The following is an 18660-nucleotide window of genomic DNA, read 5'->3' on the forward strand; positions in this document are numbered from 1 at the left end:
TTCACCATCGGTGGGATAACTTATGCATAAAAAAACAGTCGAATTAATTAGCTCCTTATTTTTTGCGAAAAAAAGCGCATAGGAGAGAAGGGATGATATTTTATAAAGTAGAATAGAAGTGAACAGCCTGTATACTATTGACCTTCAACAAAATGCGTGTAATTTATGCCCTTTTGTTGTGTTGTAATTTTAATTTTGATTAGTAATATTAAATCGGTAGTGTATGAGTAATATAATACTCTCTCTCTCTCTCTTTTGGAAGAGAGTATTGTAGAGAGGGTAACGCGTAATAATAACGTTTGGTTTCAAAATAAATAAGTTGTTTATTTTCTATACCACTTTACAGGAATATTCGAATAATTTGTCTTCTCAGGATAATGTATATTTCATCCTGTTTAATACGTTTTTAATAATAATATTTCTACGCAATAAATAATTAAAAATAAAAAAATAATTGTAATTTCTACGCACGTAACTACTTTCGCGAGCGTTTTACGTTCTTGAATCTACCTCTTCTTGAGTCTCTTTTCTTATCCTCTTGTTTCTCTTGTCGCAATGTCCTACTTCTATTCCCCATTCCATCCTCTAGATTTATATTACTCTTTACTTAATGCAGCGATTTAATGAAGTTCATTGCTGCACTCTCTTTGAACCAGCACTCTAAGTTCGTTTACAAGACGAAGTTAAACGAACATTTGTTTATTGTTATCGTAATTCATCAAGTATGTATCTTTTTATTTAAGTTTTGCATTTTATAATGAAATTTTTCGATTGTTTATTGTCATTTAGAGTATGTAGTTATAATAGTTATCATTTATTTGCTATTAATATCTAACATTTTGCCTCTTGGTTTCCTGAAATCTATGGGAATGATTTCGTGAAAAGGCACGGATTATTATGAGGGACGATGTTCTAAATTTACCGCCTATAGAATAAAACAGTGCCAGAATACCTTACTGTTCCATCGTTTAATAGTTTGCAGTGTATTTAGACCAGACATTATCGTGGTCAGGCAAATTAAAAAAGTAAGAAGAAAAATATTCGCTACGATGAGCTTATTACGGCGTCTCCAATTGGTAGTCACAATTCTGGTAATGAAAACTCTCTTCTGTTATCAATTCTAGATTATGCAGATGCAAGCTATCCTGATATGACTGGGGAGCAATTCAGTAAGCTTGAGTGACTTCAAAATATTGTTATCGGGTTCATATTCTGCCTTCGAAAACATGACAATTTCTCTGAATATCGTTCAAGACTCAAGTGGCTTCCTATACGTTTTCGCCGGAAATTTCATATTCTTTCCCTTCTGTGCCGTGCGCTTTTTAATGCTAGTTCTATTTTATATTCAAAGGTATAATTTGAAATTCTAGGGGATCCTTCCTTATTAAGATCTTCGCGGAACCTTATGCTCACAACGCTTACGTTTAATAACTCCTTTACTACGTCTGTTAAGAATTATTACCTAAATAATAATTTAGACGACTTATATTAATTTCCTGGTATTGTAATATTTTAGTATCTTAAAATATTTATAAATATATATTATATTATTAGTATTATAGAATATATCTCTGAGAAAAATACACCGCTATCCTTCTTGACATCATCATAAGTACATAGTTACATGTCTTGTGGGTGTCATCAGAAGTGGACAAAATAAAGTATTAAATGTTTCGTACAATTTAATTAGGGTTTAATTTTGTAATCACACACAATTCACAATTATTAATTCATATTTACTAACATAGAACATAAATCGAGTAACGTGAGTGAGTGAGTGGAGCTAGATAGGTTTTGCGCACCACACCTATCTCCACTTAATAACATTATTATTTTATATTAACTTTTCCAATGATCCACCTCGATTCAGTTTCCCGCCATTTTGTATTCGTATTTCCCAAATTCCCTCACAGATTACATAGCCGCTACGTCTCTTCCGCCAAAATGTTAAGATGGCGCCTCGATCTCGATCAAGGACTATCCTCGACTCTGATTGGTCGTGACATGATGGAATATTATAATAGCAACTTTAAATGTCTTAGTCAGATGATAAACATCACGATACAAATACAATTTGAAACGTGAACACTAAAAATCAAATCAAAGCAATCAAACAAATCTCAGATTATTCTATAATAATAGAGAGAGTACCATCTCAAACGTTTAACTCTTAGTTGTATCAGAATATACATCCGAGTAATAAAAATAATTTGAAAATTGCTGCCTACGGAAAAAACATCGTTCTCTGAAAAGTATGAAACAAAAAAATACCTGAAATTCTTATTTATCGACTATTAAATAATAATTATTCTAAGTATACAACTTATATATACTTCAATATAACGGGCTATCATTTCAAACATAATTTTGAAGAGGAGCTTTCTTTTCCGCCAGAGGGCTCCTTATTAGATTTAGTAAGACGTTACAGAGTTTACTAGTAGACAAATGAATTTGTCAAATTATGATAGGTAGTTAAGAAGATACAGATATGAGAATAGATGGACATATACATAAATAGCCCGCTGATTGATGAATCAGATACCCTCTGTAGTCGAGTTAAAACTATATACTTATTAAAAAAAAAAAACTTTAATATAACGTATATTCTATGAAGATACAAATTATACCTACATTGTATATTTCTTATAACACATTAAAGGTTTACACTCAAATCTAATTTACTACTAAGACTATTATGTATTTGTATAGATAAAATAAATAACGAGTGTTATATTAATAGAGTACCAAAAGTGATTATCCTTCAAGTCGGTGTTTAATCTTAGATCCTACCACGAAACATAATACCAAGGAGTTTCATGTAATATAAAAATAAATAAAAAATTATTCGCTGAAGCGAATGATGAATAAAGCTCGTTGTAAATAATTTTATTACATAATTTATTTTATAATTTCACCTTATACACTACAAATCATATAAAAAACGATCACAATGATTTTGAAATGCAATACAATAAAGCCCTTGTTTTTCCTACAACTGAAAGAGATCAAAACTTTTCAAATAAAGCCAATGGGTATCCTTGTTTACTGGCGGCGTTGCCCCTTATTTTGTTCAAAGTGTAATTTGCGACTCTTGGCTGAACTATTGTTTTTATTGCTTTGAACGAATCACAGTCGAGGAATTGCTTCAATCAAATCTGACAGCATTAATAAGCGTGTAAAGTATATCACACATAAATAACTTCACGGTGGACTGACTATTTTATAACTCTTTCTGCGAAACGAAAACAAATAATATTTATAAAATCTTTCCATATTATTGCAACTGTGGTAGAGATTTGTGCAATTAAAATCGTCAAACTGACTATAAACCATTAAACAAACAGTTTATATTGTTGTGTTCTAAAGGAAGAGTTGTTGTAATTACGACACAAAGTTCATAATGTCTTAAATCATGATTGCGCGTGTAAACAGTTATTTACTTCTAACAGTACTATTGTGGGTAAAGGGCTGACGTAGGTGGACAATTTGAAATATGCAATAAAAATTATCAATCTGTACGAATAAATAATAAACGGTACTGATTAAAGTGATAAATTTCCTTCAGACCGAATTGGCCACGGTAGTCGTTCTCAACAAAGATCAGGTAACTATTAGCGCTATTTTATTTTGGTTAACAAGGAAAACTAGTTAGTAACAGGTATTTAGTCTGATGTTATGGTATTACTTCATGGATATCGAAGAGCAGAACTTAAGACTTTACGTATGCATGGGCAGGCGAAACTATGACAACATGAAGCTGCATATTTTTTTGAGGAAAAGCTCGTAACTCCCAATGACTTTGAACTTTATAATCTGCAGAACAGATTACATAATGTGCTTATAAGAGCATCATCCAACAATATAATCCCAATGAATATTCATATGCCCCGTAAGCATGCACCTATTCTACTTTTAGCGTGTTGTGGCGCTTAAAAGTTTGCAGAATGTGTTTTCTACAAAAAAATATCAAGTTATTATAACAAGAGCTGCTTAAGAGAAAATATATGCAATTTGTTCTTGAAATCAGTAGCATATATTTTATTAAAGTAATTAACTTTATAATTAACAAAGATGAAAATTTGTAAATCGCTGAATGTATCTAACCGAATATAGTTTAATAAATACCAATATAACGCTTATCGACCGTTTTGCGTTTTTTTTTTTATAATTTTATCCTTGTTTTAAACAATTATGGGTATTCGAAAATCAAATATTGCCTCTAATATTAGGGTAAGGGAGCTTATTATCATTTATTTCCTTTTAATTGAAATCCTATTTTATATGTAATTCATTAATTACAGCGGTTCTGTGTATGTAAGTATATTTCTTTTTGTAATTGTTGTACTATTAATAGGTTGATTTTATTTTTTATGCTTATTGATAATACTAATACTAAAATACCAATATTTATAATGTTCGTTGTAGTAACTATTTACATTCATTTTTGTGACATTTAAATTTAAATGAAATTAGATGGCGCTCGTGTTTATTTATAATATTTCATATTAGTTTAATGCAATATATAATAATTTGTAAACCCCTTGCGACGGTTTAAATAATATGTTACTTGAATATCTAACAAATATTATTTAAAGTATACATGTCATATCTTCTGACTCAATGGTATATTTCTGTAACAATTGCTACATAGGTACAATCAATACAATCAAGTATAATATGTGAAAAAACTTTCATGACACATCAGCTGTATAGTTATAGATTTGAGGATGTGCGTTTCAACCTTTTGATATCTTATCTTAACAATAAAATTCAAAGGGTCGACGTAAAAGGAAAAAGATCTCCTGGGGTCACAGTTAGAACCTTCAAGGATCAATCCTTGAAGCTTTTCTATTCCTCATCTACATTAATGACTTACTCTATCCTCTATGGAATAAAAAGACATTTCTTTAGTGTAAATAAAATCTAATATTAAAACTAAGTTTGTGTTTTAGTGTTTCAAATGTAAAAAGGATGTAAGTTGATGTAGTTATAAATAGCTTTATAATATTTCTGTTCTGATATGTTCTGGTTGTTCGAAGTAACGAGACATTACAACAAATTCAAGCTTATAGCTTGAAAGAAATTAATTCTTAATTTGTATGTACAAAAAGTTATGTAATTACATTATTATTACTTCAGAAAAACGTAACGATGAACTTATTTTTTGGAACATTCAGAAACTCCATATATACCTTGCAAGTATTTGGTTACATAATTAAAGAACTTTTCCACTCACATCGATACTCTGAATATTGAAATGATAAAGAAAACTGTTGACATATTATTACGTAAACATATATACATATATAAGTATTGATCTATAAATAGGCCATTATTGAGAGCGATCAATCATTCGCACGCATTAGGGATATTTTATCTTCCAACAATGGATCAATACAAACCAGACAAAAGAGCGCTTCACATTCACCGCCCATAAAACAATGGTGCGCGATTGATGACAATACTACAACAGCAACAAATAAGGCCAAACACAAATTTATTATTTTAAGGATCCTAAGAGACACGTCACACGCGAACTTGCGATATTACGCAACTTTTCTCCCTCAGTTTGGTGTTTCGCAACTTATCTGCCAACTAATTAACGATCATGATTATAAAATAAATGATTGCATTTTCAAAGCGTCCACGATGTATCTCAGATGTCTAGGATAATTATTAAGAAATTCACGCTTGCCACGGCAATAGTTTAAAATAATATTGTATATTAATAATAATCATCCGAAACGCGTTGCACCTTCTGGTCTAAATTTTAAGTACCTATATTGCTTTTTTAGTTAGGCATTATAGAGATTATAAATCAATTAGTTTCGGGTTAAATATTTTCCATTTCATTTCTTCGTGTTTTTTTTATACTGATACGTCGTTGCTTATTTCATGCTGAAGTTTTTGAATCTTGCTAATTTTTCATATTTTATTGTTATATAAGAAATACTTTTAATTGGAAAAAAAATGATCCCAATTTTTTTTAAATTTATTTACAAATATCTGAGGATACTGGATAGGACTACCTAATATTGTCAAACAAACCAGTAGCGTATTAAAGAGTTTATAATTATTTACATCATATAAACATGCTGTATATAAATATTCTTAGATGAACAATACTGATTTTTAAATCCAGATAAATTATAAATATAAATCAAACTATATACTTTATAATTATAATTTATAGACAAATTATGTAGCATTTGAAACTAAAACCAAAAGAAAAAAGTCAAACAATTGACCGATTTGCTGTGTAGGTTTTTGACAGAACGTATTCCCAAAGAAAACTAATCGCGTAATTGATAAATCGATGGCATTTTCCATGTTTCGCTATTCACTATGAAGCTGGAACACTAAGTAGCCACATTTACGTAATTAGCTATCTATCGACCAGAGTTCAGCAATGGCATGAGCGTTGGAATTTAGTCAATTAGCCACCGCTTGTCACCGTTGTGACGTTATCAAGAGATATATACATTGTACAATGTACATACATAAACATGTACGCATAAGCACATCGAAAACAATTATAAAATAACAAATATTGTTTATCTTGTTTAAGGGCTTTCATTGCAAATATCATAAAAATTAAAATTTTAGAGATGTGAATATTTACGAATATAATGAAGATATTGTGCCGTTTTATTCTTAAAACAGGTTAAGTTAATACTATTGCATGGTTAGTAACTTAAATTTTGAATCTCATTCATACATTTATAAAAATCAGTTTATAAATATACTACTTATTTGCGAATGTGAGTAATTTATGGATATCAATAATTTCATAATCGTACAATGGATAAAATAATCAATAAAAAATTGTTTAAAATCTATACTAATATTATAAATGGGAAATTAACTCTGTCTGTGTCTACACACTTAAACTGAACCGATTTAGATGAAATTTGTTATGGAGATAGTGGAAAAAAGTCTAACTATTCTAAATTCTCAAGTACTATAGGTAAAGTTTTATAAATTTGCGTGGGTATAGCCACAGGTTCAGTAGGTACTAGGAATCAAGAACAAATTCTGTAATTAACTAATAAGGCATTATACTAACATCTGTCTTTTTAGATGTTGAAAAAGAGTAACTACTGAGTTTCTTGCCGGTTCTTCTCGGTAGAATCTACATTCCGAACCGGTGGTAGCTTCACTTAATATAATTTGTTAAATGACGACTCAAAAGTGATTGTAAAAGCCTACTTGTATAAAGTATATTTTGATTTGATTTGATATATTTACATCATAATAATTAACTTTTTATTGGGATAAAAAAACATCCATTTTTCTCTTCGAGTCAATTTTATAAATTATTTTAAAAATAATTAACATTTCTTTAACTTTTCTAGACTAACTATTTTTAATTGAAATTTTATCATAATTAAGACCTTTGTATAAATAATTCTAAAGTTATTTTTTTAACCATAATAAATTATCTTGTGAATATTAAAATTCATCTAGCGAAAAATATTTGTCGAAACTTGGTTATTACAGACCAAATATAATTTGTTTGGAAATGTCAGTGAATACAACTCGGTATGCAAGTGAAGTTTTCATAAACTGTTTCCACTTCACTCTGGTCAGAGCTGCAAAATAGTAACTAAAAAAAAAAAACATTGCGAGCGTCTTGTTTCGTAGTAATATTTGAAGATTTCAATTGGTGTTAGATTTTGTGTTCTTTAGAAGTATGTCTTTGTATGCTTGTACCCATAAACTGTAGGTAACTAATAGTCAGTAAAAACTTTTTTAGCAAAGCGGCTAGCATGTGCGTCTGCAGATAAGGAAATTCGAATTCCGGATTATGACAATAAAAATTATTGAAAAAAAATAGCTTTGAAATGATTCAGATATTTAATAGAGTTTAAACTTCTGTACTTCGAAAATCATGTAAGGCATTGGTCCTGTGCCTGGTCTCTCATTGGTCTTTTTAATTGAGGTCTAGTGGCTTGATATAAGGCCACAAATCCTCGGTTGGGCCGTTAGGAAATAACTGGGTTTTTTCGTAGAAAAATTCTCAGTAATAGCTCGAAGTCTGGAAGTTGGAAGTGTCTACGCTCCCTTGCCTCGAAAATCACATGAAACCGTTGGTCCTGCACATTAACTCTTTCCAGCCGTGTGGGATTTGCCGTCTCATCGGATTATGAGAGTGACGGAATAGAGAGTGCACCTGTGTTTAAAATTGTGCACTCTAATATGTTCTGCGTAGTTGGCTGGCCTAACTCGAGATACCGCCGTGACCGAAATCCGTCTGGAGGACATCATGTCTTGCGCAAAGGGCTGATCTCCGTTTATAATGGTCATCATCGATGTAAGGAGTTCTTAAGTCACACAGGACACTAACAATGCAATTTTATCACAGATATCAAATTAAAAATCGAGTTTTCGTCTTGGTGGTAAGTGATCACCACCAAATAGACATTGAAACTCTAGTAATAGACGAAGTCGTTTGGTAGTAAGTGGTAAGCATTAGGTAAAAATATAAACGAAAAAAATTAACAAAATTTCGGGTAATACATTTTCAATTCGAAGAACGAGAACATAATACTTACAAGAAATGTGGATTTGAAATTTCAAAGGAGGGAGAGAAATATTATCGCTGAAGTCATGTATCACAGACTGTACTGTTGGGTAGTACGTTTACGCCTGCTAGTGGATAGAGCGGCGGCGCGGCGCTGGCGTCGAAACAGCATTTAACAGAGATGGATGTCATCGGCTCCCGCCAGCGCCTCTTTAATCTCGCTTACAAAAGAGATATACGACTACGCTACGTGCACGATGCCATAGCGGTAATTATTTTCATGAATATACTAATTAAAGCTAGGCAGGTTTTAAATATATTTGTTAATATTAGATTTCTTTATTTGACATAAATATTTATTGTTTACTGATTTTTTTAATACAAGTGATATTTTTAATTTCATTAAACTAACAATTAAACTATAATATAATAAAAATGTTTTAAGCGTAATAATATATATAAAAGCTTCCGTTAAAATGCATAATAAAATGGATAAGGTAAATTAAATAATATTTTAAAAATATTGCTGCTCTTAATCTAACTACACATATAAATATTTAAATACTTGAAGTAAATAACGTATAGATACACAAACGAAAAAAAAAACAAATTTAAGATAAGATTAGGTGTTCCCGAGGTAGGAACAATTTCTGTGAAGATAAATATATAACAATAAAAAAAACATTACGTATACGTATAGTAAAATGTACTTATATACAATATACCTTTATGTTTGAAATATTTAACAAAAATTTGAAATTATTTTATAAGTCTTATTTAACAAAGAGGTCCAGAATATTTGATTTCGAAACTTGCAGAACTTACAAAACGTTTATGAACGCTAACATTAGTTCGTATGGAGTAAGGAGTTAGTAGGAGGTCGTATATGTTTAAAGATGTAGGCCTCAGGGGCATAATACCACAGACCGCCAACGAGTCGAGGAGTAAAAGTTTTCGTTTCTTTGTAACGAGGTATATAACAAACTTCGCGGTCTACCAAACCGAATGCGTATTAATATTTGGGAAAATATACACAATATTTCTGCGTATAACTTTGATTAATTATATTATGGAAAGGTTCCTTTAGAGTAAAGTTTTGTGGAGTTAGTCACTTATAGTTTTTGTTTTAATATAAGTATTTAATTTAGGTATAAAAATGTTTTTATTATGAATCGTTAGAAACTTTTGTAAGAGTAATTAAATCAAAACAATGTTATTATTTAGCAATTTCGACATTCTATTTCTGATTTATTTCTACAAACTATAACACGAAGTTGTAAAATACATTTTTTTTTTCTTAAGGTCTGGTTTTACTTAACGAAATGCTAACACATTTTATGTCTATGAAATATTTATTTAAGAAAATATATGTCTTTCTATTTCTGTTATGCCTCGATAAATCAACTAAATTTCTATGACACGGCCATACTTTAAGCAAGCCTTGGCTTGTGTCAAACAGTTACTATCGCGCTGAGCCGGCGCAAAAGTTGCGCATCAATATGCAGACGCCTGGCTCGAGGCCAAACTAAAATTAAATGTTTTGTACGTTGTACTTCAGTGCCTCGCTGTCATAAATTATAAATCAAACTGTACATTGAAAGAGGAATAAAGTAAAGAAAGTCCTATAATATAGCCGGTAATGTCACTTTGCTCTTTTCTCATTTTAAGAGCTGAGTCACTTGGGTGACTATTTAGCTCTGGTAGGTTAGACAAATATTCTTATATTTACATTATTTACGTTATCTATTTTCGCTTATTTAAATTGCGTTTAATAATAATAATAAATTATGTTTACCTATATTATACATAATTTTGGCTAGTTCTGAAGTAGGATTAGCAAGATAAATATTACATATGCCCATATATCTATCTATCAATTGTGATAGAAGAGGCTCGCTACGAACGCACTTCATTAAAATGTGGTATACATCCTCTACAGACCCGCAATCGGGACAATTAGGGGAAGAAACTTTCTTCATTAAATATCCAAACTTATTTAATGGAATGTGTCCGGAACGCAGTCTCAACGCCATTACAATATCTTCACGTTTCAAAACACATTTTTCTACCCAAGAATAATTGGAAGGTTGTGGTTGCATCGTTTTGTACCAAATGCCTTTTTCTTTAGACCTCTTATCAAAATATTCTTTCCAAGCTCTTTGAAATTTATTTTTTATAATATAAAAACAATCTGAATAGAAAGGTAACACATTAATTATTTCTCCAACAGTGCTGGCCTGTTTGGCAAACTGTTCGACCTTCTCGTTATCAAGGAATCCACTGCAAAACAACAAATTTTTCGAAGGACTTCATTTTTAGAATTAGTTCAATGATATTAGCTATCAGTGTTCCTCGAAAAGTTGAGGCGCAACGAGTCAAAGGTTGTAATGAACTTTTTGAGTCCATGAGGATAATAAATTTGTTAAAATTAATTGTCTCAATATAACATAACACTTCAGCCAAATCAATAAGTTCTGCGTACATTATCGAAATTTTGTAATTCTTTTTAAATCTTATATTGGTTTCTGCTTGGGGATCACAAAAGGCAATTCCCGTTTCATTCTTATCTATAGATGCATCAGTAAATAATTTATAATGGTTAGGATATTGTAAATTTAAGTAATTTATACTTTTTCTTTTAATATCAAAAAAATTATATGAGCGTTTTGCTTTATTTATGTGAGGTATACCTATCTTAATATGTGGACCTAAGTCAATTTTTTAAGGCCAAATATTGAGATTAAACATTTCTAATTGAATTTTATTAAATAATATAATTAATAAAGGCTTTTTCCTTCTGTTCCAATATGATTTTTCGATTTGAGGTGCATAGACATTAAGTATCGAAATAATACTATTGTTTTCTAAGGATTTTGCTTTTAACAAATATTTTCCCCCCAGGTAGCTTCTACGAATAGCTAAAGGTGATAAACCTAATTCGCTTTCCATCACGTCTATAGGAGTTGTTCTTATAAATCCACCGATCACTCTCATATATTGGTTTTGAATTTGATCTAATTTAGATAAATGTGAGCGGAGGGCGTCGTCGAACAGAAAACTTGCATATTCGATTCTACTTCTAAATAAAGAAATATATAGCTTCCTTAAATACCGAGGATGGATACCCCAGCCAGAGCCTGCTAAAACTTTAAATAAATTCAATAACTTGGACACTTTATCTATAACACTAATTACACGAGTTCCCCATGCTAATTTCCGATTCAAACACAACCCTAGATACTTTATATTTTCTACAATTTCTAAAGAACCATTATCTATTCGAAGGTTAATAGATTGGCTAATGTGAGCTCTACTAAACACGCATATTTTAATTTTAGAAGCAGAAATTCTTAAACCTAATTCATTAAGCATTGCAGTAAAAATATTCAAAGCTGATTGTAAATCACTGGCGGCGATAGTTAAGTTCTTATACAAAACAAAATCATCCGCATATTGCGAGATAAAAACATTTTTGATAGATTGGCATACGTGAGCTGTCGCAATATTAAATAGTAAAGGCGATAAAAGATCTACTTGAGCTAAGCCCTGACTACAACATCTAGTCATCGATACTGTATCAAAATTAATATTTAGAGATCTATAATTACGAAAATTCCATAAATAATTACAAATTTTTGATCCAACCCCATAACTGTCCATTACAGTCAAAAGTTTAGATATATCTATGTTATTATATGCTCCATCAATGTCAATGAAACAACAAGAGGTAGACTTGCCTAGTCCAAATCCGTTTTGTATACATAGAACTAGTTTGCTTAAATTGTGTAAACAAGAGCGAGCTTTTCTGAAACCCGTCGTGTCCTCAGAGAAGATATTTGATCTTTCAAAATACCATTCAAGTCTTTTGTTTAGGATTGAATGAAAAACCTTACATATACAGGACATTAAAGATATTGGTCTTAAAGATGATATTGAGTGTGGATCACGTCCAGGCTTCAGAAAAGGGATAATAGCAATTTCTCGCCATTGTCTTGGAACTATTCCATATTTGTGAATTACGTTGTAAAGAGTCAAAAGCCAATCTTTACCACATTCAGGTAAGCTTTTTATCATTGAAAATGAAATCATATCTATCCCCGGAGCCGTATCTTTAGATTTGATGGATACTTCTAATTCCTTTCTAGAATTATTTACAACATAATCAGGAGCAAGAGTTTGAAGGAGATCCCTTGCGCTAGCACCATCTATACAAGATCGTTTGGAATATCATCCTTTTATCTATTTCAATAAATCAATATTAATTTACATTAATGTTAATTATCAATATCGGATAACGCCTTTCATTATAAATGAATCAAAGTGTTGAATCAGTGAACTCGCTATAATTTTTCTATAGGCAGTTTATATACGGTACTTTAATAAATTAATTATCTATTAAATGTTTTGTTTTACTTTAATTGGCTTTATTGATTTTTTCTACTTTTTGTATTACTTCCACTCAAGCGAATTAAAAAAATATTAAAAAAGAAGATCTAATATAGATTTAATATGAATGAAAACAATATTACAATTGTAATATTGTTGAAAATATTACAATTGTAATGGAATTCCATATGAAAAACATTCAAACTGTTTAAATATTTTATTAATAATTAATAATCAAATTATAACGATGTCTACGTAAAAGCATAATATACTTTATTTATAATTCATGCTGTGGATGTTTCAATCTTGACTAAATTAAAAGTCACAAAAGGCGTGACTACGCAAAGGAAATCGATATTCAGCATTCAACCTTTGTAGTCCCAAAATGGCGATAAAGGAACGGGCGAAGAATATAACGTTCAAACCTTGCCCGCAGCGTTGCACTTCGGAGCAGTAACCACTTTACAGAATACATTGTATTTTCAAGAAAAACTTTGAGAGCATCGTTGGCTATGCGTTTTAGTATTTTATAATAGTAACTAAAACATAGTAAAAGTAATAGCTTGTAAAATACCCACTTAGAAGCTTATTAAGCCTAACCGTGGTGGACCACGCTGCTCAAATGGGAGTTGGTGGATACTATATTATCGAGCTCGAAATTAATAATAAACTTAAAGAAGCATGCCCGGGTTTCAAGCAGTAATATTCAGCTAAGATCCACGCATTCTAGCAACAGAACTTGCTTGAAAGGACCACCAGATGGTTAGTAGTCATCACTGCCCATAGACATTAGCACCGTAAGAAATTTTAATCAATCTTTAAATCGCAAATGAGCCATCTACCATGGGAACTAAGATGTTATGTCCCTTGTGTCTTTAGTTATACTGTTTCACTCACCCTTCAAACTGAAATACACCGAACCGTATTACTACTGTTTGGCGGTAGAATATGTAAAAAGTGCTTGGTACCTAATTAGAATGTATTAACTTATGTTAAATATTATATGAATTATTATTATCTGTTTATTGCAGACGAGTATCTGTCACTTTTCTGTTAACATGCACATTGACAGATACTCGTCATGGCGGGAAAATTGATTCTCGAATATATATAATTTTTAATTGCGTATCGAGTAAAACATTATTTAATTTATGTGTATATACATTATGTCATTTTTAACCGACAACATATATACGCAAAATACGTATTATCGAGATATTTCGATAGTAAATCAATGAAATTAATTGACATGACAGTTCAAGGGGCGGCCATGTTTGATTTTTACGCGTGCGTTCTGAAAGCTGTTTAAAGAATGATTATTGTTATTTTTCACCACCTAAATATAAAATATAGATGTTTGATAATCACAATGTTTATAAAAAAAAGATTTATGAAAGGTAAACGTTAAACCGTATTTGTTTAGTTTTATTTCACCTGACCGGTTTTCATCTAGTATATAATATTTAATACATATAAGACTATACCTTTCGTTAGTTACTACTTTTCTATTGATATAACATTAACAGCTATATTTTCCGAATCTAGAAAATGGCTAGCGGTATTTTCTGGTATGCCATTTACTTTACTCAGAGCATAAAGCTATACCGCATGCCGGTTGCGATGTACAATCCTTAGTCCATCCTTACCCCCTGGGCTATTGTCGATCTCACCACTAAGACAAGCTTTACGTATAATTGGAACGGGAATAGGAATATTAGTAATTCGTTGAGAAAGATAGATTTCTTTCAAACATTAAACCAGTTTATGTTTATTTTAGTCATTAAATATTATAAGTGTATTATAATTTCGACTTTTTGACAATTTATTGACTATAATTTCAAACATTATATATCTTGAACTTTACTGTTTTATCGACATAGACCTGTGCGCTTATATATTTAAGAAAATATATTTATTGTTTAATGGCAAAGGCCACCTCTCGCTTTTTGAGGAGAATGCTTGGATCTTACTCCATCACACTGCTCTATGCGGGTTGATGGATACACGTGACAGATTCTCATCCGTCTAGTGCAGGTTACTTCACTATGTTTTCCTTCATCGCCGAACATGAGATGAATTATAAATACGAATTAAGAACATGAATTAATTGATGCTTGCCCCGAGTTTGAACACATAATCATCGGTTAAGATTCCGTTCTTGTAACGCGCCAAGACGGTTTTTTTATTTATTGTATATTCATTGCGCGTTAATAGTGTCAATAAGTGTATAGAAATAAAATTGAAAAGGATAAATTGGAGTTTTTGTGGTATCAATTTATTATTAAGTGAAATTCAAATTGAGTCTATTATACGACTTTAAGCTTATCCGAGTAAGTACGTCAGACTGCATCATTTAAACGGATTATATGTCGCTAGTTGTTCGTGATACTTGACAGGCAGTCGAGTCAGTACCTCCATCGTATTATAATACTGTAAGCGCTCTAGCTGTGTAAATGTATCAGCTAAAATTATATCTGAACTAGAATATCTGAAAATGAAACTTTAAACTAAATTATACACATAAGTTAATATATAAATATGAATCTTTAACGTTTTATATCAAAGTCGTTTTAAATTATCCGATTTTATAAATTACTGTGTTCGTGATTTTTCTATAATGTTTTGCGACTCCAAACCAATTTCATCCGACTCGTAATTGCGTAATGGACACTTGATAAGGTTTTCATTCAATTTACGTTTTCTTGTCTCTAAGGATATCGAATGGGATGTTTGAAGTGTGAAAAGAATAGCCTTCTGTCTGGATGCGATTATGTCTATTTTTTTCCTCGATATAGGAAGGCGACCATAGTAAGTATTCGCCACCGTCCATAGACTTGGGCACTGTAAGAAATATTAAACATTCACAGTTGCACTGGTTCACCCATCTAACCGAAACACAACGATACTATGAATTGCTGTTTGTAAACTGTATGAAAAACTTTGTGATATTTTGCCGGGTTTGAATCCTCAATTCATCTGTTGTTGTTACTGGACTATCTCTATTAATAACGTATTTTGGACTATTTCTTCTCTCTGTGATCGTTACCGCTCATATACTTATTTGTGATATTTGTTTCCTAAAAAAAATATCATTTAGTAGTTATTCTATTTGCTAATTAATATATGTTATAAAATTGTTGCTAAAAATATAAGATAAATCAAGAGAAACACATATATATTTTTTTATCGTCTCTAATAATAATGACCGTTGTTCATCGCTACTCATAAATATATAAAAAGGCTTATTGTTTCATAAATTAAGGAGGTCGTTTTGTAGAACCTTTTCACTGGTGATGCTATAATATAAATCAGAGTAAGTAGGCAGAAGAGAGAATGGTGTCTCAGTGAAACAAATCCGCTCGAGCTGCAAACAATGACAATGATTTATTACATTTCATTAATGAATCTCCTTATCTTGCATTTTATACTTAATCTTAGAGCGAAGAATTGCAAAGTAACCACCCAAAACATCTCTCAGTCTTATATAAAAAATATTTGCTTTTAATATTTACTTGTTATCTTGTATATATACATTTATTTATTAAATAACCTTATATTACACGCATAAAAGACGTATATACTTAATTTTATATACTATAAACTATATTTAGGTACCGTAGGGCTTAGTTCGAGTCTATCTACATTCCAAACTTCGATTTATCCCTCGAAGCTGTACCTTAATTAATCCCCTATAAGAGTATATAATAAAATTAATAAATACTTCTTTATTCTTCAAGAGCGTGCTTGAAAGAATAATCGAATTTTGTTTTCCGTTACAGTTGTATAGGAAAAAAGTAATACAATAACAAATATACTGTATTATATAATATCACATTAGTTTGTCTTGAAATAATGAATTAATATGCTTCCCTTCGATAAGCTTTCACGAGGACTAGATTGGGTTTCAATTATGCATGCAACCGGGCGATATGAGTAAGAATTACTATCATAAGGCAGTTTGCTAACTTCGATAGCTTGTTGTGCCTTTGAAGTTCGACTTTGATTTGACTTAAATGGACGATGTTAGTAAAATTAAATATTATCGTTCATCGATAGTTCAAATAAAATTAAATCATTCATAAATAGGTAAGGTGGTAAGCTAAGGTATATTATTTAATATTAGATTATAAAAAAGAGTTGAGTAAATGATTATTTGTATGAAGGCCGAATTTCACGTAAATGACATTTAAATAGTCTTTTTAAGGACCTACTAGAATAAAGATTATTTTATTTCAGAATTAAGATTATAATACTAAGGACGGATAATTAGTAGGTATTTCGGTGTACTAGGGTGCGCTAGGCGTCCTGGGCACTGGCGAGTCCCACATTACCCCCCACTTCATGTGGGGGAAGCGTAATGCCTTATGAATAAAAAATGGAGTTATTTGACTGTTTTTCGTGATTTGTTGTAGTAAACGATTGATAAAGCAACTATTCGTTTGGCCGCTTGCTTATGCTTAGCCTGGACCTTCAGGCATCCATCCATACTCAATGGAGTATAAGGTGGTTGTGGTGGTGATATCGCCTTTTATTTCAGTCGATAGCAGTCGGCATAGTCTTTCACTACGAACGAACATAATGTATGATACGTAGTATCGAGAACTTTTTTAATCATATCAATCATGTCCTTTGCACATATACAAATGTAAGTCCAATGTTTGCGATATCGAATGCTTAAGTTAACTTTCTATATAATAATTAACTAATACAAATATTAATTGATATTTTATAGAAATAAATTTATGGGTTTTGTTATGAATTTATCCTTGGTAAGATACCACTAGTTTATACATGCGATTATTACTTACAAATACGATTTTTTTCAAATACACATTACATTACTATACTTCACAAATTTCCTGATGATATATTCTAAGTTTATGACGTTGGTTAACTTTCAAGAAGATAAAAAAACAGAAATGCCTTTGGGATGTGGGAAGTGTGTTCCTCATAAACGAGTCGTGAAGTTCCTTTTGCTCTTCCGTAACGAGATATACAACAAACTTTGCGGTCGACAAAATCGAATAGAACCAAGAGAACACGCTTTGAATATTAACGTACTTGTGTTGTATATTTCATTGTTTTTTTTAATGACTCTGCTTGGAGTTATAATTGAATCGAAAGTTCTTAAAATGTATGTATATCACTTGCGATATTTGTCAAATTAGCGGCTTGTAAAAAAAAAAAAACCTTTAGTACTTATACTATTAATTTAGATATGTTATAGTTAATAATTATTTGTTTATTAAAAAACGACAAACCCCACGGCTTTTTATCTATATCATTTTATATTGAATAATATACAAACTCTGCTAATAGTAACATATTTATTTATTTTTTATATTATTTATGTGATAATATTTTTTTCAATATAATAATAGTCTTTAACATTTATTATTTCCAAAATTTTTATTCAAATAAATGTGCTGAGATTGTTTATTGATTGTAAAAAAAAGATATATTCGACTAATTTGGAAATGATTACCTGAAATGAAACGGCGAAAAAAATTCAGCGGGTTTATATATTGTATTTTTCAACGGTACCTTAGTTTAGAGTCTGTGGTATTTCTTGGTAAGTGGTCACCACCGCTCATTGACATTGGCGTCGTAAGAAACATTAACCATTCCTTAAAACAAAAATGCGCCACTAACCATGGAAATTAAGATGTTACGTGTCTTGTGACTGTAGTTACAAAAGTAATTTTAATGTAGAAGCAATTTCGTACCACATATATTTGCTCTCTGAACTT

The 18660-nt window shown here is 30.8% G+C and overlaps 1 protein-coding gene across 1 annotated transcript in view; it reads left to right on the forward strand.

Annotated features, from left to right (window-relative positions):
- The first annotated feature begins 13317 nt into the window (after positions 1-13317).
- The window catches only part of LOC113402043 (5'-deoxynucleotidase HDDC2), a 378551-nt gene continuing 373208 nt past the window's right edge, over positions 13318-18660 (forward strand). Inside the window, exon 1 of the mRNA XM_064218328.1 lies at positions 13318-13327. The gene's annotated coding sequence lies outside the window, so the exon portion shown is untranslated. The remainder of the gene's footprint in view (positions 13328-18660) is intronic.

This window comes from Vanessa tameamea, chromosome 2, assembly GCF_037043105.1.
Source record: "Vanessa tameamea isolate UH-Manoa-2023 chromosome 2, ilVanTame1 primary haplotype, whole genome shotgun sequence".
Classification (NCBI taxonomy): Eukaryota; Metazoa; Arthropoda; class Insecta; order Lepidoptera; family Nymphalidae; genus Vanessa; species Vanessa tameamea.